At 48.2% G+C, this 23,084-nt stretch overlaps 1 protein-coding gene across 6 annotated transcripts in view; it reads left to right on the top strand.

Moving 5' to 3' along the window:
* Positions 1-23,084, top strand: part of dgkaa (diacylglycerol kinase, alpha a) — a 237,164-nt gene that overhangs the window by 9,674 nt on the left and 204,406 nt on the right. The window contains exon 1 of one of the 6 annotated variants that reach the window (XM_072494043.1): positions 17,724-17,742. The exons of the other annotated variants lie outside the window; for them this stretch is intronic. The gene's annotated coding sequence lies outside the window, so the exon portion shown is untranslated. Of the gene's footprint in view, positions 1-17,723; positions 17,743-23,084 lie in introns of those variants that run through there. 6 annotated transcript variants of the gene reach the window in all.

The following is a 23,084-nucleotide window of genomic DNA, read 5'->3' as shown; positions in this document are numbered from 1 at the left end:
TGCCCATGTAACTGTCTAACTGCTTCTTAAAGGACAAAATTGTACCTGCCTCTACCACTGCCTCTGGCAGCCCGTTCCAGATGTTCACCACCCTCTGTGTGAAGACATTTCCCCTCTGGTCTCTTTTGTATCTCTCCCCTCTCACCTTTAACCTATGCCCTCTGGTTCTAGACTCCTCTACCTTTGGGAAAAGATGTCGACTATCTACCTTATCTATGCTCCTCATTATTTTATAGACCTCTATAAGATCACCCCTAAGCCTCCTACGCTCCAGGGAAAAAAGTCCCAGCCTATCCAGCCTCTCCTTATAACTCAGCCCATCAAGTCCTGGTAGCATCCTCGTCAATCTCCTCTGCACTCTTTCTAGTTTAACAATATCCTTCCTAGAATAGGGTGACCAGAACTGAACACAGTGTTCCATGTGTGGCCTTACTAATGTCTTGTACAACTTCAACAAGACGTCCCAACTCCTGTATTCAATATTCTGAGCAATAAAACCAAGCCTGCTGAATGCCTTCTTCACCACCCTGTCCACCTGTGACTCCACCTTCAAGGAGCTATGAACCTGTACCCCTAGATCACTTTGTTCTGTAACTCTCCCCAACTCCCGACCATTAACTGAGTAGGTCCTGCCCTGATTCGATCGACCAAAATTCATCACCTCACATTTATCCAAATTAAACTCCATCTGCCATTCATCGGCCCACTGGCCCAATTGGCCAAGATCCTGTTGCAATCCCAGATAACCTTCTTCACTATCCACTGTGCCACCAATCTTGCTGTCATCTGCAAACTTACTAACCATGCATGAGAAAATGTCTGAGCATTGTGCAGCGAGAGGATTTGACGATTATGCCACCTTTGATTCAGATGCACAAAGCGGGTGACGTGTAATTAATGAGCTGCTGACAGCAGCCGCTTTGTATCGAATTCACGCACACCACACTCACAAAGAAAGTTTACTTTGAAACCACATCCGTGCACCTGTCCCTATGAAAGCAAATGAAGTGGTGCCTTCGACCCATAAATGTTTAAAACACATTCAGCATATTGTTGGTGCTGTCTCTTGCTTCCCGCGATTTGAACCAAGTCTCACTGCCTTGTTCACTCACTGTACATTCCACTGCCTCACAGCGGTTTATTTTACTCCGAAAAGATGCACTGGCCAATCCTTCAACTTGTCCCCACCCACAATCCTCTCACCGTCAACTGCAGGCAGATCGCTCCCTTCGCTCTTTGAAGAATTAGTTCCAATTGGCTGCTCCTTCTCACTGACTCCCTGGAGATCAGATGAATGGAGAAAATCCACCAAAATCCTTCCTAATTATAAAAACAATTGACTCAGTCTCTCCTTCGCAGCCCCCCCCCCCGTGGAAATAGTCCCAAGGGTCTGCAGTCCTGCCACATCCAGCTGTGAATGGTGGTGGACAATTAAACAACTCACTGGAGGAGGAGGCTCCACAAATATCCCCATCCTCAATGATGGAGGAGCCCAGCACATCTGTGCAAAAGACAAGGCTGATCCATTCGCAACAATCTTCAGCCAGAAGTGCCGAGTGGATGATCTGTCTCGGTCTCCTCCGGAGGTCCCAGCATCACAGATGTCAGTCTTCAGCCAATACGATTCATTCTACATGATATCAAGAAACGGCTGATGGTACTGGACACTGCAAAGGCTTTGGGCCCTGACAATATCCTGGCAATAGAATATAGAACATAGAACATACAGTGCAGAAGGAGGCCATTCGGCCCATTGAGTCTGCACCGAAGCCCTCACTTCCATCCTATCCCCGTAACCCAATAAACCCTCATAACCTTTTTGGCCACTAAGGACAATTTATCATGGCCAATCCGCCTAACCTGCACATCTTTGGACACTAAGGGACAATTTAACACGGCCAATCCACCTAACCTGCACATCTTTGGACAGTGGGAGGAAACCGGAGCACCCGGAGGAAACCCACGCACACAGGGGGAGAACGTGCAAACTCCACACAGACAGTGACCCGAGGTCGGAATTGAACCCGGATCCCTGGCAATGTGAGGTAGCTGTGCCAACCACTGTGCCACCGTACAACCCTAACCTTCTGGTTCTCTATCCTTTTGACCCTGGCCTGCTGTCCATCTCCTCGCTTTACATCATCATTGACACTCACGCTATCCAGTTATCCAGGCCTTACAGACTTTCAAAATCCCGATCAAGTCAGCTGGCACTGTTGTCCATATCCCATCAGGACTTCAATAGGTTTTTTCATGCTTCAGGATTATGCCAATGATTAGTGGGCCCAGCACAAACAGGAATATGACCCAACAAGAAGCATTTCCGAGAGAAAAATGATAGGATGACAAAACTGTCCTTCAAACGGCAGGATAGTGTGTAATTTAGACCTTGGGACGTTTGAAATCTTTCCTGTGCGATTGGTGAGTGGAAGCTCTACTGTGGCCACACAGACAGCCCAGAGGGATTTGCACATCAAAGATCACACAATGTCACAGGGATAAGTACAGATCACAGAGGCTATTTGCTCCCAAGTAGTTTATGTTTCTTCAGGTTCCACTGACTCTAATCAGGGAAACCTCTCATTAGAGACTGAAAATCACTCCAGCTGTTTCCAATCGTTTCTTTCACAAGGAACCAAATGGGGTTTAAAGGCAGTGCTTCGATTACATCATCAAAGACATTGAGGAGAAACACCCAAAATAAAATAGGATCGTCTGAAAGAAGACAGGCCGAACTTTCCACTCCGGAAGGACAAATTTCCAAACGTGGAATCTACCCACCCGTTTAATCCCACCCCTTCCACACCCCCATGTACACTCTCCCCTCTCACTGACTCTGCCCCCCATTCACTCCCCTCCCACACCCCCATGTACACTCTCCCCATGTACACTCTCCCCTATCACTGACTCTACCCCCCATTCACTCCCCTCCCACACCCCCATGTACACTCTCCCCATGTACACTCTCCCCTATCACTGACTCTACCCCCCATTCACTCCCCTCCCACACCCCCATGTACACTCTCCCCATGTACACTCTCCCCTATCACTGACTCTACCCCCCATTCACTCCCCTCCCACACCCCCATGTACACTCTCCCCTCTCACTGACTCTGCCCCCCATTCACTCCCCTCCCACACCCCCATGTACACTCTCCCCTATCACTGACTCTACCCCCCATTCACTCCCCTCCCACACCCCCATGTACACTCTCCCCATGTACACTCTCCCCTATCACTGACTCTACCCCCCATTCACTCCCCTCCCACACCCCCATGTACACTCTCCCCTATCACTGACTCTACCCCCCATTCACTCCCCTCCCACACCCCCATGTACACTCTCCCCTATCACTGACTCTACCCCCCCCCCATTCACTCCCCTCCCACACCCCCATGTACACTCTCCCCTATCACTGACTCTACCCCCCATTCACTCCCCTCCCACACCCCCATGTACACTCTCCCCTATCACTGACTCTACCCCCCATTCACTCCCCTCCCACACCCCCATGTACACTCTCCCCTATCACTGACTCTACCCCCCCATTCACTCCCCTCCCACACCCCCATGTACACTCTCCCCTATCACTGACTCTACCCCCCATTCACCCCCCCCCCCACACCCCCATGTACACTCTCCCCTATCACTGACTCTACCCCCCCATTCACTCCCCTCCCACATCCCCATGTACACTCTCCCCTATCACTGATTCTACCCCCCCATTCAATCCCCTCCCACACCCCCATGTACACTCTCCCCTATCACTGACTCTACCCCCCATTCACTCCCCTCCCACACCCCCATGTACACTCTCCCCTATCACTGACTCTACCCACCCATTCACTCCACCCCACACCCCCATGTACACTCTCCCCTATCACTGACTCTACCCCCATTCACTCCCCTCCCACACCCCCATGTACACTCTCCCCTATCACTGACTCTACCCCCCCATTCACTCCCCTCCCACACACCCTGTACACTCTCCCCTATCACTGACTCTACCCCCCATTCACTCCCCTCCCACACCCCCATGTACACTCTCCCCATGTACACTCTCCCCTATCACTGACTCTACCCCCCCATTCACTCCCCCCCACACCCCCATGTACACTCTCCCCTATCACTGACTCTACCCCCCCATTCACTCCCCCCCCCCCCACACCCCCATGTACACTCTCCCCTATCACTGACTCTACCCCCCATTCACTCCCCTCCCACACCCCCATGTACACTCTCCCCTATCACTGACTCTACCCCCCATTCACTCCCCTCCCACACCCCCATGGAAACTCTTCCCTTGGAGTCATGTAGTCATTACAGCACAGAAAAGGCCCTTCGGCCCATCAAGTCTGCACCAGTCAAAAACAACCACCTAACTATTCTAATCCCATTTCCCAGCACTGGGCCCAGAGCTGTGCCTGCCCTGGGATCGCCAGTGCACATCTAAATACTTCTGAAATGTTCTGAGGGTCTCTGCCTCCACCCCCCTTTCAGGCAGCGAGTTCCAGACTCCCACCATCCTCTGGGGGAAAAGGTTTTCCTCACATCCCCTCTAACCCTCCTGCCCCTTACCTTAAATCTCTGTCCCTGGTCATTGACCCCTCCACCAAGGGGAAAAGTTCCTGTCTACTCTATCTGTGCCCCTCAATTTTATACATCTCAATCCTGTCCCCCCTCGGTCTCCTCTGCTCCAAAGAAAACAACTCCACTCTATCCAATCTCTCTTCATAACTAAAACTCTCCAGCCCAGGCAGCATCCTGGTAAATCTCCTCTGCACCCTTTCCAGTGCTATCACATCCCTCCTATAATGTGGATTCCAGAACTGCACACAATACTCTCGCTGTGGCCTAACCAACATTTTATACAGTTCCAGCATAACCTCTTTGCTCTTCAACTCAATTCCTCAGAAGGCAAGTATACCACAGGCCTTCTTAACCACTGCATCCACCTGCCCTGCTACCTTAAGGGACCAGTGTACATGCACACCAAGGTCCCTCTGATTCTCGGTGCTTCCCAGGCCGTTCATCAGATATTACCTTACCTGGTGTGCCCTGCCCACACCCGTCCAGATTTAATTCCATTTGCCACTGATCAACCCATCTGACCAGCCCGTCAATATCCTCCTGTAATCGAAGGCTGTCATCCTCACTATTTACCACCCCACCAATTTTATCATCTGCAAACTTACTGATCAACCCTCCTACATTCATATCTAAATAATTTATATAAACCACAAACAGCAAGGGCCCCAACACCGATCCCTGTGGGACCCCACTGGACATGGGCTTCCAGTCAGAAAAACACCCCTCAACCATCAGCCCCTTTCCTGCCACTCAGCCAATTCTGGATCCAAATTGCCTAATTTCCTTGGATCCCATGCTCTCTTACCTCTGCTATCAGTCTCCCATGTGGCACCTTATCAAAATCCTTGCTGATGTCCAAGTAGACTACGTCAAATGCATTTCCCTCATCTACTCATCTGGTCACCTCTTTGAAAAACTCAATTAAGTTGGTCAGACATGACCTCCCCTTAACAAAACCATGCTGACTGTTCCTGATTAATTCCTGCCATCGCAGACTCTACCCACCCCTTTAACCGCCTCCCACAGGCCCATGTACACTGTTTCTTATCATGGGCTCCATCAACATCCTGGGGGTTACCATTGGTCAGAAACTGAACTGGGCCCAGACATATTAATACTGTGGCTACCAGGGCAGGTCAGAGGCTGGGAATCCTGCAGTGAGTAACTCACCTCCTGACCCCCCAAAGCCTGTCCACCATCTACAAGGCACAAGTCAGGAGTGTGATGGAATACTCTCCACTTGCCTGGATGAGCGCAGCTCCAACAACACTCAAGAAGCCCAACACCATCCAGGACAAAGCAGCCCCACTTGATTGATGTGTGAAAATCCTGGAACTCCCTCTCTAACAGCACAGTGGGTGTACCTACACCACATGGACTGCAGCGGTTCAATGAAGCAGCTCACCACCAACTTCTGAAGGGGCAATTAGGGTTGGGCAATAGATATTGGCCTTGCCAGCAACACCGATATCCCGTGAATTAATTTTTAACATCTGCTCTTTGAATGCCTTGAGGGTGGTCTCGGCGGTCTCTGATCACCAGGAGACATAAGCTGAGATATCTATCCATCTCCAGAGCTGTCCTATTCTTCGCCTGTTTGGGATACAGTTGCTCATCTCTCTCGCAATATTCTGTTCCCTGGAGTGTTCTTGTTTGGTCCTACCTGGCGGGACCTCGGCGTTCATGCTGCGGGGGGGGGGGGGGGGGGGGGGGGGCGGCCTGGTGGGGGGGGGGGGGAGGGGGGAGGGGGGAACCGACCCCGCGCGGGGGGGGGGGGGGGGGCCTCCACGGTGGCCTGGCCTGCGATCGGGGCCTACCGATTGGGGGCGGGCTTATCCTGGTGGGGGCCTATGTTCCTCGGCGCTGGGCCCCTGTAGCTCTCCGCCATGTTGCGTCAGGGCCGGCGCGGAGAAGGAAACCCACGTGCGTGCTGGAACTCGTGCCTGCCGAGGCGCGCATGCACGAACCCCGCACCGACCGTGCTGACGCCCGTATTGGCAGCTGGAGCAGCGTGAGGCTCTCCAATGCTGTGCTGGCCCTCTGTGCGGCACAGGATCGCTGATCCGAGGGACCAGATGACGCTGGCGTAAAACGCGACGGCGTTAACGATGGCATCAACACTTAGCCCCAGGATCAGAGAATCCCCACCATAGTATCCCACCACCAACAAAGAATGCACCTCCGAGAAACACACGGGCTGGAAGCGGAGAATCCCGCCCACTGTCTTTCAGATCAGTCATCAAACCGAGGTCACATCTTCCTACTCGGGTGGGTGTAAAGAAATACCAGAAGGAGGCACAGATAACACTGCTAACTGTGTTGAGCCAGAGGAAATGGGCTGAATGAGTACTTTACATCAGTGTTCGCTAAAGAAAGGGACTATGTGGAAGATGATTCTTGGGTAGGGTGTGTGGACAGTCTGGATCACGTTAACATCGAGAAGGAGGAAGTATTATTGGGTCTTTTAAAAAATATTAAAGTTGATAGGTCTCCTGGGCCAGATGGGATTTATCCCAGAATGCTGAGGGAAGCAAGGGAGGAAATTGCTGGGCCTTGACTGACATCTTTGTATCCTCACTGGCTACAGGTCAGATCCCAGAGGACTGGAGAATAGCTAATGTGGTACCGCTGTTTAAGAAAGGTAGCAGGGATAATCCTGGAAACTATAGGCCCGTGAGCCTCACGTCGGTAGTAGGTAAATTATTGGAGAGAATTCTCAGGGGCAGGATTCATACCCATTTGGAAACAAATGGACTCATCAGCGATGGACAGCATGGTTTTGTGAAGGGGAGATTGTGCCTCACTAACTTGATCGAGTTTTTTGAGGAGGTGACAAACATGATTGATGATGCGAGGGCGGTGGATGTTGTTTACATGGACTTCAGGAAAGCCTTTGACAAGGTGCCTCATGGCAGACTGGTACAAAAGGTGAAGTCACAGGATCAGAGGTGAGCTGGTAAGATGGATACAGAACTGGCTCGGTCACAGAAGGAAGAGAGTAGCAATGGGAGGGTGTTTTTCTGAATGGAAGGTTGTGACTAGTGGTATTCCGCAGGGATCGGTACTGGGGCCTCTGTTGTTTTGGAGGAAAATGTTGCTGGTCTGACGAGTAAGTTCATGGATGACACCAAGGCTGGTGGAGTGGCGGACAGTGTTGAGGATTGTCAGAGGATACAGCGGGACATAGATAGTTTCGAGACTTGGGCAGAAAAATGGCAAATGGAGTTTAATCCGGACAAATGTGAGGTAATGCATTTTGGTCAGTCCAACATAGAGGGGAAATATACCGGAAATGGCAAAACTCTTAGGAATATAGAAAGTCAGAGAGATCTGGACGTGCAGGTTCACAGATCTTTGAAGGTGGCAACACAAGTGGACAAGGTGGTCAAGAAAGCAGACGGAATGCTCGCCTTCATTGGACGGGGCATCGAGTATAAAAACTGGCAAGTCAGGCTGCAGTTGGATAGAACCTTGGGAAGGCCGCACTTGGAATATTGCGCACAATTCAGGTCACCACACTACCAGAAGGATGTGGAGGCTTTGGAGAGGGTGCAGAGGAGGTTTACCAGGATGTTGCCTGGTCTGGAGGGTGTTAGCTATGCGGAGAGGCTGAATAGACTCGGACTGTTTTCAATACAACGACGGAGGTTGAGGGGGGACCTGATAGAGGTCTACAGGATTATGAGGGGCATGGATAGAGTGGATGGACAGGCACTCTTTCCCAGGGTGGAGGGGTCAGTCACCAGGAGCATAGATTTAAGGCCATGGGGCAAAGTTTAGAGGAGATGCGTGAGGCAGTTTTTTTACACAGAGGGTGGTGAGTGCCTGGAACGCGTTGTCAGGGGGGGTTGTGGAAGCAGATACATTAACGCCGTTCAAAAGGCATCTTGACAAACACATGGATAGGATGGGGATAGAGGGATACGGCACAAGGAAGTGCTGAGGGTTTTGGCCAAGGGTGGTATCATGATCGGTACAGGCTTGGAGGGCCGAAGGGCCTGTTCCTGTGCTGTATTGTTCTTTGTTATTTGTTCTTTGTACTTCACAGCAGTAGGTTGGTTCAATTCCAGCCTCGGGTGACTTTTGCACGTTCTCCCCGTGTCTGCGTGGGTTTCCTCCGGGTGCTCCGGTTTCCTCTCACAGTCCAAAGATGTGCAGGTTAGGTGGATTGGCCATGATAAATTGTCCCTTTGTGTCCAAAGATGTGCAGGTTAGGTGGATTGGCCATGTTAAATTGTCCCTTAGTGTCCAAAGATGTGCAGGTGAGGTGGATTGGCCATGCTAAATTGTCCCTTAGTGTCCAAAGATGTGCAGGTTAGGTGGATTGGCCACGATAAATTGTCGCTTAGTGTCCAAAGATGTGCAGGTTAGGTGGATTGGCCATGATAAATTGTCCCTTTGTGTCCAAAGATGTACAGGTTAGGTGTATTGGCCATGATAAATTGTCCCTTAGTTTCCAAAGATGTGCAGGATAGGTGGATTGGCCATGTTAAATTGTCCCTTAGTGTCCAAAGATGTGCAGGTTAGGTGGATTGGCCATGCTAAATTGTCCCTTAGTGTCCAAAGATGTGCAGGTTAGGTGGATTGGCCATGATAAATTGTCCCTTAGTATCCAAAGATGTACAGGTTAGGTGGATTGGCCATGATAAATTGTCCCTTAGTGTCCAAAGATGTGCAGGTTAGGTGGATTGGCCACGATAAATTGTCCCTTAGTGTCCAAAGATGTGCAGGTTATGTGGATTGGCCATGATAAATTGTCCCTTAGTGTCCAAAGATGTGCAGGTTAGGTGGATTGGCCATGTTAAATTGTCCCTTAGTGTCCAAAGATGTACAGGTTAGGTGGATTGGCCATGTTAAATTGTCCCTTAGTGTCCAAAGATGTGCAGGTTAGGTGGATTGGCCATGTTAAATTGTCCCTTAGTGTCCAAAGATGTGCAGGTTAGGTGGATTGGCCATGTTAAATTGTCCCTTAGTGTCCAAATGTTTAGGTGGGGTTACAGGGATGGGGTGGGGGGTGTCTAATCGGGTGCTCTTTCGGAGGGTCGGTGCAGACTCGATGGGCTGAATGGCCTCCTTCTGTACTGGAGGGATTCTGTGATAAGCCATTTCAAAATGTTGAAATCCCAGAAAAAGATCAGTCATACCATTTTAAGGAATTCGAGACAGTTCGGATATATTTTCCTGCTCACGTTCCTTTCCATGTTTTACTGGCTTTTTCCTGTTTTGAAGACGGTGACATAACGGCATGTTGCTGGGCTCGGAGCCCACACTCATGCTCTGGGGACACGGGTTCAAATCTCACCGTGGCAGATGGTGCAATTTAAATTCAGTGAATAAAACTGGAATCTAAACTAATATGGCAGGGGGATGGGAACCGATGCAGGAAGTCGGAGGGAAGTAAGGTGGGGACAGAAACAAAAGGCACTAAAGGGAAAAATGGAAGGCAGAAAAACCAAAGACAAAAATCAAAAAGGGCCACATTACATCAGAATTCTAAAAGGCCAATAAATGTTTAAAAAAACGTGCCTGACGGCTCTGTGAAGGAAAGGAAAGGGAGGTGGAGTAGCGTTGCTGGGTAAAGAGGAGATTAACGCAATAGTCAGGAAGGACATTAGCCTGGACGATGTGGAATCTGTATAGGAGGAGCTGCGGAACAGCAAAGGGCATAAAACATCAGTGGGAGTTGTGTACAGACTACCGAACAGTAGTTGCGAGGTTGGGGATGGCATCAAACAGGAAATTACAGATGTGTGCAGTAAGGATACAGCAGTTATTATGGGTGACTTCAATCTGCATATTGATTGGGATAATCAAACTGGTAGCAATGCGGTGGAGGAGGATTTCCTGAAATGTATAAGGGATGGTTTTCCCGACCAATGTGTCGAGGAACCAACTAGAGACCAGGCCATCCTCGACTGGGTGTTGTTCAATAAGAGAGGATTAATTAGCAATGTTGTGGTGCGAGATCTTTCAGGGAAGAGTGACCAGAACATAGAACATACAGTGCAGGAGGAGGCCATTCAGCCCTTGGAGTCTGCACCCACCCACTTAAGCCCTCACTTCTACCCTATCCCCATAACCCAATAACCCCTCCTAACCTTTTGGACACTTGAGGTCAATTTATCATGGCCAATCCACCTAACCTGCACATCTTTGGACACTAAGGGACAATTTAACATGGCCAATCCACCTAACCTGCACATCTTTGGACACTAAGAGACAATTTAACACGGCCAATCCACCTAACCTGCACATCTTTGGACACTAAGGACAATTTAACATGGCCAATCCACCTAACCTGCACATCTTTGGACACGAAGGCAATTTAACACGGCCAATCCACCTAACCTGCACATCTTTGGACACTAAGGGACAATTTAGCATGGCCAATCCACCTAACCTGCACATCTTTGGACACTAAGGGACAATTTAACATGGTCAATCCACCTAACCTGCACATCTTTGGACACTAAGGGCATTTTATCGTGGCCAATCCACCTAACCTGCACATCTTTGGACACTAAGGGACAATTTATCCTGGCCAATCCACCTAACCTACACATCTTTGGACACGAAGGGCAATTTAACATGGCCAATCCACCTAACCTGTACATCTCTGGACACTAAGGGACAATTTAACACGGCCAATCCACCTAACCTGCACATCTTTGGACACTAAGGGCAATTTATCATGGCCAATCCACCTAACCTGCACATCTTTGGACACTAAGGGCAATTTATCATGGCCAATCCACCTAACCTGTACATCTTTGGACACTAAGGGACAATTTAACATGGCCAATCCACCTAACCTGCACATCTTTGGACACTAAGGGACAATTTATCATGGCCAATCCCAGGGTGTCCAGCGAAGGTTCACCAGACTAATTCCCGGGCTGGCAGGACTGGCACATGAAGAAAGACTGGATCGACTGGGCTTGTACTCACTGGAGTTTCGAAGAATGAGAGGGGTTCTCATAGAAACATCTAAAATCCTGATGGGACTGGACAGGATTCATAGATTATCATAACATTTACAGTGCAGAAGGAGGCCATTCGGCCCATCGAGTCTGCACCCTACCCAAGGGCAACATTGATGTGGGATAGATGTGGGAAGAATGTTCCCGATGTTGGGACGTCCAGAACTCGGGGTCACAGCATAAGAATAAGGGGTGAGCCATTCGGGACTGAGATGAGGAAGAACTTCTCCCAGAGTGTTGTGAGCTTGTGGAATTCTCTCCCACAGAAAGCTGTTGGGGCCAGTGCTGGATATATTCAAGAGGGAGCTGGACGTGGCCCTTGCGGCTAAAGGGATCAAGTTGTACGGAGAGAAAGCGGGAGTGGGATACAGGATTTGCACGATCAGCCATGATCATATTATGGTGAGCGGGCGGGTAAATGGAGCTGGGCCCACAAAAGAACAGCCATGATCTTATTGAATGGTGGAGCAGGCTCGAGGGGCCAGATGGCTACTCAAGGCGGCACAGTAGTAGTGGTTAGCACTGTTGCTTCACAGCTCCAGGGTCCCAGGTCCGATTCCCGGCTTGGGTCACTGTGGCTGTGGAGTAAATTCTACGATTCTCCTGCAGCTAGTTTCTATGTTTCTATTAAACTAAAACCAGATAATCCCACCTCTAGCGAACGGCCATAAGAATTCCGTCCCTGGTCTCAGAAACGGCTACCATGACGACTCTCATCATTTGCCATTAAAAACCCATCTGGTTCACTAAGGGAAGGAAATCTGCTGCCCTTACCCAGTCTGGCCTACATGGAACTCCAGACCCACAGCGATGTGGTTAACTCCTTCGGCAAATGGGCCCTACATCCCCACTAGCATTTATGTTTGGGAAGGGAGTGTTCAATGGTGCTAAAGGTCAGGGTAGGGAGGTGAAGATAGGCCCAAAATTGCCATTTTTCTGCCTCACTGAATTTGGGGCTGAAGAAACTCCATGAATGAGGTTTATGGACAATGCAACAGTTTTAATACAAACATATTCTGATTGGTTGCTCCATTGCTTGTAATGCAGCTGAAAGAGTTCAGAGTGTGGTTAATCATAGAATCATAGAGGGTAGCACAAGTGGTTCGCACTGTGGCTTCATAACTCCAGGGTCCCCGGTTTGATTCCGGCTTGGGTCACTGTCTGTGCGGAGTCTGCACGTTCTCCCCGTGTGTGCGTGGGTTTCCTCCGGGTGCTCCGGTTTCCTCCCACAGTCCAAAGATGTGCAGGTTAGGCGGATTGGCCATGATAAATTGTCCCTTAGTGTCCAAAGATGTGCAGGTTAGGTGGGTTGGCCGTGATAAATTGCCCTTAGTGTCCAAAGATGTGCAGGTTAGGTGGATTGGCCGTGTTAAATTGTCCCTTAGTGTCCAAAGATGTGCAGGTTAGGTGGATTGGCCGTGTTAAATTGTCCCTTAGTGTCCAAATATGTACAGGTTAGGTGGATTGGCCATGTTAAATTGTCCCTCAGTGTATAAAGATGTGCAGGTTAGGTGGATTGGCCATGTTAAATTGTCCCTTAGTGTCCAAAGATGTGCAGGTTAGGTGGATTGGCCATGATAAATTGCCCTCAGTGTCCAAAGATGTGCAGGTTAGGTGGATTGGCCATGTTAAATTGTCCCTTAGTGTATAAAGATGTGCAGGTTAGGTGGATTGGCCATGTTAAATTGTCCCTTAGTGTATAAAGATGTGCAGGTTAGGTGGATTGGCCATGTTAAATTGTCCCTTCGTGTCCAAAGATGTGCAGGTTAGATGGATTGGCCATGTTAAATTGTCCCTTAGTGTCCAAAGATGTGCAGGTTAGGTGGATTGGCCATGTTAAATTGTCCCTTAGTGTCCAAAGATGTGCAGGTTAGGTGGATTGGCCATGTTAAATTGTCCCTTAGTGTCCAAAGATGTACAGGTTAGGTGGATTGGCCATGATAAATTGTCCCTTAGTGTCCAAAAAAGGTTAGGAGGGGTCATTGGGTTATGGGGATAGGGTGGAAGTGAGGGCTTAAGTGGGTGGATGCAGACTCGATGGGCCGAATGGCCTCCTTCTGCACTGTATGCTCTATGAATCATACAGTACAGAGAGGCTCTTCGGCCCATCGAGCGACAAAAAAAAAGCAGCAAAATAAAAGTGGGAGTAATCATTTGCTCTCATTTGAAGGCACCTGGAAATTAAGCCCTGTATTCTCTTAACTGTTACAGAGCAAAATAGGGAAATCCCTTGCTTCGAAATACATTTCAATACCCGCATTAGTCACGATTTTGATGTGATTAGTGATTAGCAGATGACATAAAGATATCTTTGCCCTTTAAGTAGTTAACCTCTCTCCATGACTCACTGCAATGGTGAGCGTTGTGATTCTAAGTGTACAGGTCAACAGGTTACCGGCCCTGAAATCAGTGTAAATTCAACAAAAGATATCATTGACAGGGTTGACACAATCAGAACAATCACCTGGACCCGTGACTGCGGTTCGAAAGTACATCTTCACCTGCCCCTCCCTCCAAAGGGATGTGACCCTGTGTTGGACCCATGAGGACGCAACTGCGCTTGACTCTAATGCACCAGCCACACCCCATCTTGCCTCCTGCCTGGCATTCATCGCCAAGGTTCTTGGGCAGGGTAGTCCGGCTAACGAAGGCTTGGCACTGAGTGAGGTCCCTGAGGGGCGGGTGGAGGTCCACCCAGCCAGGAGCGCAACAAAATTGGGAGAAAAAGCTTGGTGGTTGAGGACTCTGGGTCTGTACTCGTTGGAGTTTAGAAGGATGAGGCGGGGATCTCATTGAAACTTACAGGATACTGAGGCCTGGATAGAGTGGACGTGGAGAGGATGTTTCCACTTGTAGGAAAAACTAGAACCAGAGGACACCATCTCAGACTAAATGGACGATCCTTTAAAACCGAGATGAGGCGGAATTTCTTCAGCCAGAGGGTGGTGAATCTGTGGAACTCTTTGCCGCAGAAGGCTGTGGAGGCCAAATCACTGAGTGTCTTTAAGACAGAGATAGATAGGTTCTTGATTAATAAGGGGATCAGGGGTTATGGGGAGAAGGCAGGAGAATGGGGATGAGAAAATATCAGCCATGATTGAATGGCGGAGCAGACTCGATGGGCCGAGTGACCTAATTCTGCTCCTATATCTCATGGTCTTATGGTCCAATCAGAGATCACTTTCTGCCCTCACCTCTGACCGGAGCCCTATTTGTTGGCGGCAACTGTCACGCATGACATCTGTCGCAAAATGGGTCTTTTGGTGGGAAATAAGCATGTGGGGTATTAAACTGGAAACTTGGGGGGCATGAAAAGAGATTAAGGCTGTCCCATCTTCACCCCCTTATTGCTTTATCATTCTGTGTCTTTCAACTCGCTCTCAATAACCAGTTGTCAGAAGAGAGAAAAAAGACAAAATGGATTTGCATTTCTGTAGCGCCTTTTCCAACCAGCGACCATTGCAACGCGTCTTCATTCAGCCAATGAAGTACCTTTTGAGGTAAAGTGAAGTTGTCATGATCCCAGATGACCATAGGCTGCTTTCCCCTGTGAGGGGGGAGAGTTGACTGGTGGTGGTTTAACCTGAGGGTCACCACACCTCAGGCGAGGGGGTGAAATTGGAAAGGCGTGGCCTTCATGGTAACCTCAGCCTGGTGTGTGAATTGCAGTCACTGATCCACTGGGCCACAGGGACGGGGAGGGGTGCTGCCGCAAGCTGGGAAGTTGGAGAAGTTTGATGTCCACTTGAAAGGAACGTGATGGGTCTTCTCCTGCCTCCTGCTTCATGTTTCAACGGTTTTCGGGTCCCTCCCTTTGCGTCATGGAGACAAACTGTCCAGCTGGCTTAATTGCCGAAGCACATTTATATCAGGGCAATGAACAACCCACACAATGTAACCTTCATTCCAGGTGTACAGAGCAGTCCCATTCTCAAACTGTGAGTCACCTTTACGAAAGTTCACAGCAGTCAAATGCAAGAGGACTTTTAATGTTGCTTAGATATTTCAGGGGTGCTTTACCCCCTGCACTGATCACAGCGACACTTGGCTGGTTCAGCTGTTGCTTTTAAGCTTCAGTTTAGCTGATTTGATTGCAGTTGGTGATAGTTAGTGAGAGAGAAGGCAGCTCTCCGAAAGCAGTTGGTTTTAGAAGGCCACAGAGGGAATATGTCTCTCAGCCTTGCTAGAAGAAAAGCCGTACTGCAGAGTAATGGTTGAGAAAACCGATGCCGTAAACCGAAAGTCCAGCTGGTGAAGGAAATGAGAGAAATGTGCGGCGGTTGGTGCAAGGAATACTGGCCCGGAATGTTGGCACTGTGCACCCAGCAATCACATAGCAACGTTAGAGAAAAGGGTTTGGCTTTTCATTTTCTTTGATCATTGCAAACAGGGAAAATGAGTTTGACGGACAGTAAAGAATCACCTGAATGGAGGATTGATTTCATAGAATCCCTACACTGCAGAAGAAGGCCATTCGGCCCATCGAGTCTGCACTGACCCTCCAAAAGAGTACTCTATCTCGGCTCACTCCCCCACCCTATCGCTGTAACCCCACCTAACCTTTGTACACTAAGGGTGTGATTCTCTGGAACAATTTAATTGCGGTGGATTTTTCAAGGTGTTCCCCGTCAGCTCTGCCGGTACAGGTACAGCAGGCAGTAAAGAAAGCAGATGCTATGTTGGCCGACATAGCGAGAGGATTTGAGTGTAGGAATAGAGATGTTTTACTGCAATTGTTTAGGGCATTGGTAAGGCCACACCTGGAGTATTGGGCACAGTTTTGATCTCCTTATCTGAGGAAGGATGTTCTTGCTGTGGAGGGAGAGCAGCAAAGGTTTACCAGGCTGATTCCTGGGATGGTGGGAATGTCAATTGTCCATGGCCAATCCACCTAACCTGCATGTCTTTGGACTGTGGGAGGAAACCGGAGCACCCGGGGGAAACCCACGCACACACGGGGAGGACGTGCAGACTCCGCACAGACAGTGACCCAGCGGGGAATCGAACCTGGACCCTGGCGATGTGAAGACACAGTGCTAACCACATTCTACCGTGCTGCCCACAATTCATTGGAGTTGAGAAGAGTGAGAGGGGACCTCAATGAACCATATAAAATTCTAACAGGATTAGACAGGGTAGATTCAGAAAGAATGTTCCCGATGGTGGGGGAGCCAGAACTAGGGGTCACAGTTTGAGGATAAGGGCTAAACCTTTTAGGACTGAGGTGAGGAGAAACGTCTTCACCCAGAGACTGGGGAATCTGTGGAATTCACTACCACAGAAAGTAGTTGAGGCCAAAACGTTGTGTAATTTCAAGAAGGAATTAGATACAGCTCTTGGGGCTAAAGGGATCAAGGGATATGGGGGGGAAGGCAGGATCAGGGTATTGATGATCAACCATGATCATAATGAAAGGCGGAGCAGGCTCGAAGGGCCGAATGGCCTCCTCTAGCTTCTATTGTCTTTGTTTATATGCTTAAATTCAAAGCGTCTGGTGAGCTCGAGGTTTTATAACTCTTCTCTATCTCATTGGCATATTTATCAGATGATTCATTGATTCCCTGTCTTGCAATAATGTCATCCGCAATTAGACCTACCGAGTAAAACAATGTGTTAACCTTCTCAGCTTCTGACCTTCTGTCCAAAGCTTAAGTGATGTTGTATCTTTGGGATCTTTTCCTCAGAAGTCCGCAATTATATGATTGATTTGGCCCTTAGATATATTATCTGTCTTCCAAATTGATTTGGATGCGTGGATTTCTGATCCATGACTCGGTTTTGCTTTCTGAGCTTTCTGAATTTGACGATGGTGTCACGGTTCACTTGGGGACAAAGGGATTTGCTGTGGTGGTAGGTTTTGGGAGTCTTTGCTACAATGCTGATTGCACTCAGCTGCAAAAACACCCCAACATTGGCTAACTCGACAGAGTTCTCTCGCTCAGCGTTTTTTAAACTGACTTATTTCAACATTTTCCAGGACTTGCTGTTGCCTCGAGGTTTAAAAGATTTAGTTCACCCTTGCTGGTGTAAGAAGCTGGACTTCCAACGGAGATTCAGTGGAGTCTTCTGCTGCAGTAAAGAATTTTGAAATCACTGCGTTCAGCTTCCAAGCTTCTCTTTGGAATTTTTTATTGGTGATTTTCTCTCAGTGCTTCTGTAGCGTTCTTTCAGGTTAGGTCGCTTTGTTGAATTTTTTCTTAATCTTCAAGAAATTTAGTTTTAATGTTTTCCATAAACTGTCATTGTGTTGTCAAGTGTTAGTTACAGCTCAGTAGCTCTGAAGAAGCCTTTAGGGGCAATTCTCCCATCTTGGGACTCAGTGAGATTTCTTTACTGTTTTTCTCCCTCAGGCTCTGGACCAAACCTATCCTCGGTGATCTCAGCCTCTATCTCACCTCACCATGCTCTCTCTCTCTCTGAGTTCACAGCGCTCTAATCCTCCCTAAATCTCTCCCTCCATGTAAATTCCTCAACCCATATTCACGGCCACTCCCTTGGCCTTATTCATAGAATCATAGAATTTATAGTGCAGAAGGAGGCCATTCGACCCATCGAGTCTGCACCAGCCCTTACAAAGAGCACCCTACTCAAGCCCACGTCTCTACCCTATCCCTGTAACCCAGTAATCCCCGCTTAACCTTTTTTGGACACTAAGGGAAATTTAGCGTGGCCAATCCACCTAACCTGCACATCTTTGGACTGTGGGGGGAAACCGGAGCACCCGGAGGAAACCCACGCAGACACGGGGAGAACGTGCAGACTCCGCACAGACAGTGACCCAAGTCGGGAATCGAACCTGGGACCCTGGAGCTGTGAAGCAACAGTGCTAACCACTATGCTACCGTGCTTCCCCCTATGCTACTTTGTTGCTCCTTGTGGGGCATATTATCACATGTGGTCTCGCTATTCCCTTTGTTTCAATCACAGGCGCTCTCTGATTACTTCTATTACGATCCCAGACCGGACCCCAACAGTAGCTAGGATACTGAACCAAAACCTCAATATTTTAGTTTATTTTAAATCTGTGCGGAAAATGAATGATTGCATGAAAAAAATAGGTCTTTAGTATTTCTAAAACAAAACTTTATTATAAATACAATATTAAATTTCTCAACTTCACACCTGAAAAAGAATAGCTTACAATTACCGTTTAAACACTACTACTCAATGTCCCATTAAACAACAAGCGGTAGTTCTCAATCCATATTAAAAATCAGCAGAACATAGAGTAGTACTTGCTTTGCAGAACAGATTCTGGCTCTGGTTAGAGCCCCTTCAGACTCTGGCTGAATATCTTCAAATCGCTGCTTCAATTGTGTTGCTTCAGCCTCTTCCTTGTCTTCAGAGAAGAGTGCTCTGATTTTCAAATATCATTACTCTTTTTTTGTAAACTCTCCTGCTGTGAAAGAAAACTGCTTTTACGTGTGGTCTAAAAAGATGAGGATTGCCAGAACAGACTTCACTTCCAAAAGCCTTTCTCCAAAAACTCTGTCGCTCTGCCAGCTTTCTCCAAAACTGCCTCTCTCCACAGCTTCTCAAAATGTCTCTCTGCCTTCCTTGGCTCCACCCAGCAATGACCTCATCTCCCCAAGCTAAAAAACAAGCAATCTCTGCAAGCTGCAAGGCACATTAACTCCACAGGGACTTCCCCAGGCAAACATTAGGCGAGACTGAAAAACACATTCCTTCAATTTCACCTGCTGGCTGCTAAAACCGCCCAGGCCCTGCCAAACAGAATTCTTTTTTAAACAAACACATTCTAAACCCAGGCTTTTACCCCTTCTAAATGTAGCCCACTATATTTATCATCCAATTTTCTTTCCATCTTCCAATCAACACGCTTCCTTGTATTACTCCCCCCGCCCCCACTCCCCTCCCCACATCACCCTTCCACACCCAAACCCTCTCTCCTTCTGTATCTGTCCCTGGAAACAGCTATCCCCCAATTCACAGACGTCAGCTGTCTAACCTTTGACCTTCTGTGCACCATGACATTTCTGCAGCGACTGATTTACTCAACCTCACCCTCACTCCACCTTTAATGTCCTCGTCTCCAAACGTCCTCTCGCACCTCAGACATTCCCCTGGGTTACATCCTCATCGCCACTCACTCGTGTTCAAGGGATGGGAACTTGAAAGGAGTGGGGGGGGCGGGGGCTGGGGGAGGGGGCAGGGATGAGTAACACAAGGGAGTCCGTTGACAGGAAGATGTTAAGAAAATTGGTTTAGCTTCCACCACCTGATCTGTGTGGACCAATTAAAACACTATCAGGTCCGCCTCCTGTCTGCTAAAACGGCTCACTACTCCAGGATCATTCTGCAACGCAAAGATAACCCCAACTTCTTTTCTTGGCTGCAAACCATCTTTTTATACACCTCTCCGCTTCCCCTTTCACTCTCACCTCCAACAGTAAGTGTGCAGAGCTCATGGATGTCTTGGCCACTAAATTCATGTCAATCTGATCAGCTGCCACTGCTACCTCCCTCCCTTCCAGGCCATCACCGAACCAAACTCCCTCCAAAGCTCGTCCCAGTCTGAGCACTGAACTCTCATCTGCCTCTGGTTCCTCTCCTATATCTGATCAGCTGCCTCGGCTTTGACCTTCCTTCCATTCCTAAAAATGGTAGGGCAGGAACTCAAATCGAAAAAGGCCTGGATTGGTCAACAAGCCTGACAGATCTGGCGACTGGAGATACGTCTGCTTTTTCCAGAAAGCCAACTGCTGAGCAGAGTTGAAATTTGACAGATTGGGTCACCTCAATCTTGAATTCAGAGACCAGACCCTCCAACGAACCTGCCCCTCACCTCATCTTGCCTGGAGAATATTCACAAGACCCAAGCTAATGAACTCATCGGCTCGATGGCACAGTGGTTAGCACTGCTGCCACACCGCTCCAGGGCCCCGGGTTCAATTCTGGCCTTGGGTCACTGTCTGTGTGGAGTTTGTACATTCTCCCTGTGTCTGCCTGGGTTTCCTCCGGGTGCTCCGGTTTCCTCCCACAGTCCAAAGATGTGCAGGTTAGGTGTATTGGCCATGTTAAATTGTCCCTTAGTGTCCAAAGATGTGCAGGTTAGGTGGATTGGCCATGTTAAATTGCCCTTAGTGTCCAAAGATGTGCAGGTTAGGTGGATTGGCCATGATAAATTGTCCCTTAGTGTCCAAAGATGTACAGGTTAGGTGGATTGGCCATGTTAAATTGCCCCTTAGTGTCCAAAGATGTGCAGGTTAGGTGGATTGGCCATGATAAATTGTCCCTTATGATCCAAAGATGTACAGGTTAGGTGGATTGGCCATGTTAAATTGTCCCTTAGTGTCCAAAGATGTACAGGTTAGGTGGATTGGCCGTGTTAAATTGTCCCTTAGTGTCCAAAGATGTACAGGTTAGGAGGATTGGCCATGGTAAATTGTCCCTTAGTGTCCAAAGATGTGCAGGTTAGGTGGATTGGCCTTGATAAATTGTCCCTTAGTGTCCAAAGATGTACAGGTTAGGAGGATTGGCCATGGTAAATTGTCCCTTAGTGTCCAAAGATGTGCAGGTTAGGTGGATTGGCCATGATAAATTGTCCCTTAGTGTCCAGAGATGTGCAGGTTAGGTGGATTGGCCATGTTAAATTGTCCCTTAGTGTCCAAAGATGTGCAGGTTAGATGGATTGGCAGCGATAAATTGTCCCTTAGTGTCCAAAAGGTTAGGTGGGGTTACTGAGTTACGGGGTTGGGGTGGAGGCATGGGTTTAAATAAGGTGCTCTTTCCAAGGGCAGTGCAGACTTGATGGGCTGAATGGTCTCCTTCTGCACTGTAAATTCTATGAATACCCCAGTAATTTAAGGAGCTGGTCCTGACCTTTGACAGGAATCACAATACACATCTTCTAATCTTTACCAGAACAAAACAGTATCAAATCCACACAGTTAGGACACCAGACCCCAACAAACGGGAAACCCTAAACAATTTTTACTTGGTGAAACTGAGAGGTAAGGATACTTCACCTCAGGAGTGATGACTCTGACCAATGTTTATGTCAAAACAAACTGCAATTTAAACACAGAATTTACCACATGAACATCAATAGGTTTACAATTATCAGTGAAACAGTTCTTAACTAAAAGGAAACATTTTAACTTACTATCTACACCTGCCACTAATTCCAATTGAGCAACCCAATACAATTCAAATGCCACTTATAAATAAAGTTAACAAAACAGGTTTACTGGTTTCTCTGTGCAGACCTTTGGCGAGGGATATCCTTTTCAAGAACAACCTAAAATCCTTCTGTTTTGTCAGATACATAGATACAAAGAAGATAGGAGCAGGAGGAGGCCTTTTGGCCCTTCGAGCCTGCTCCGCCATTCATCACGATCATGGCTGATCATCCAACTCAATAGCCTAATCCTGCTTTCTCCCCACAGCCTTTGATCCCATTCTCCCCAAGTGCTATATCCAGCTGCCTCTTGAGTATATTCAAAGTTTTAGCATCAACTACTTCCTGTGGTAATGAATTCCACAGGCTCACCGCTCTTTGTGTGAAGAAATGTCTCCTTATCTCTGTCCGAAATGGTTTACGCTGAATCCTCAGACTGTGACCCCTGGTTCTGGACACACCCATCATTGGTAACATCTTCCCTGCATCTACCCTGTCCAGTCCTGTTAGAATTTTATAAGTCTCTATGAGATCTCCCACTCATTCTTCTGAACTCCAGCGAGAACAATCCCAACATGAGTCATACTCCCCTCGTACGACAGTCCCGCCATCCCTGGAATCAGTCTGGTAAACCTTCGCTGCGCTCCCTCGAGAGCAAGAACATCCTTCCTCAGAGAAGGAGACCAAAACTGCACACAATACTCCCAAGTGTGGCCTCATCAAGGCCCTGTACAATTGCAGCAACACATCCCTGCTTCTCTACTCGAAACCTCTCGCTATGAAGGCCAACATACCATTAGCCTTCTTTACCGCCTGCTGTATCTGCATGCTTACCTTCAGCGAATGATGCACAAGGACACCCAGGTCCCGCTGCACACACCCCTCTCCCAATTTACAACCATTCAGGGAGTAATCTGCCTTCCTGTTTTTGCTTCCGAAATGAATAATCTCACACTTATTCAAATTAAACTGCATCTGCCATTGATTTGCCCACTCGCCCAACCTGTCCAGATCATGCAGTAGGATCCCTGCATCCTCGGCACAATTCGCCCTCCCACCCAACTTGGCATCATCTGCAAACTTTGAATTGTTACATTTTGTTCCCTCATCCAAATCATTCTTCTGCTCAGCCTACCAGCATTTGGCGAACTGCAAACTACAGACAGACCTGGCTCCTCCCATTAATTACATCATCTGTATCCCACTGAGATGTTCTGTCACCTGCTTAACTGGGACTACATACACTCCCTCAAATTATCGACTCTCCAGGGAATTTCCAGCAATCAAAACAATATTCCATTAGCCATCTCTCTGTAAGCAAGCAAATGGTTAAAATCAATCATTACCTCACCTTTTACGACTCCATAATTAC

Source organism: Scyliorhinus torazame, chromosome X (assembly GCF_047496885.1).
Source record: "Scyliorhinus torazame isolate Kashiwa2021f chromosome X, sScyTor2.1, whole genome shotgun sequence".
NCBI classification, from domain to species: Eukaryota; Metazoa; Chordata; class Chondrichthyes; order Carcharhiniformes; family Scyliorhinidae; genus Scyliorhinus; species Scyliorhinus torazame.
The sequence above is the reverse complement of the archived record's forward strand: the minus strand, read 5'-3'. Positions and strand labels throughout refer to the sequence as shown.